Genomic DNA, 335 nt, shown 5'->3' with positions numbered 1-335 from the left:
GTGCGGGTGCGGGTTGCGGGGCGCAGGCGGGCCGACTCCGGGGCGCTGCGTGCGCGCAGGGGCAGTCATTCAGATGAAATTCCAGTCCTCGGCCAGAGACACCAGCCCGCCTCTGCCTTCCTCCTCCCTTCACAAATAGAAACGGAAGGGGGAGGGAGAGAAGTGGAAAAAAAAAAAAGCCAACCAGAAAGGGAGGGAGAAGCCCCAGCGGTGCTCCGGCCTGACCCCCTCTTTGCGACTTCAGCGCTTCCCCGAGGCCCGTCGCCCGGCGCCCCCGCCGCAGAAAGACCCCGCTCTCGGTCTCCGCGCTGGGCGGGCGCCTCGGCTGTGCCGAG

Source organism: Suricata suricatta, chromosome 2, assembly GCF_006229205.1.
Source record: "Suricata suricatta isolate VVHF042 chromosome 2, meerkat_22Aug2017_6uvM2_HiC, whole genome shotgun sequence".
Classification (NCBI taxonomy): Eukaryota; Metazoa; Chordata; class Mammalia; order Carnivora; family Herpestidae; genus Suricata; species Suricata suricatta.
This window is presented reverse-complemented; position numbering follows the sequence as displayed.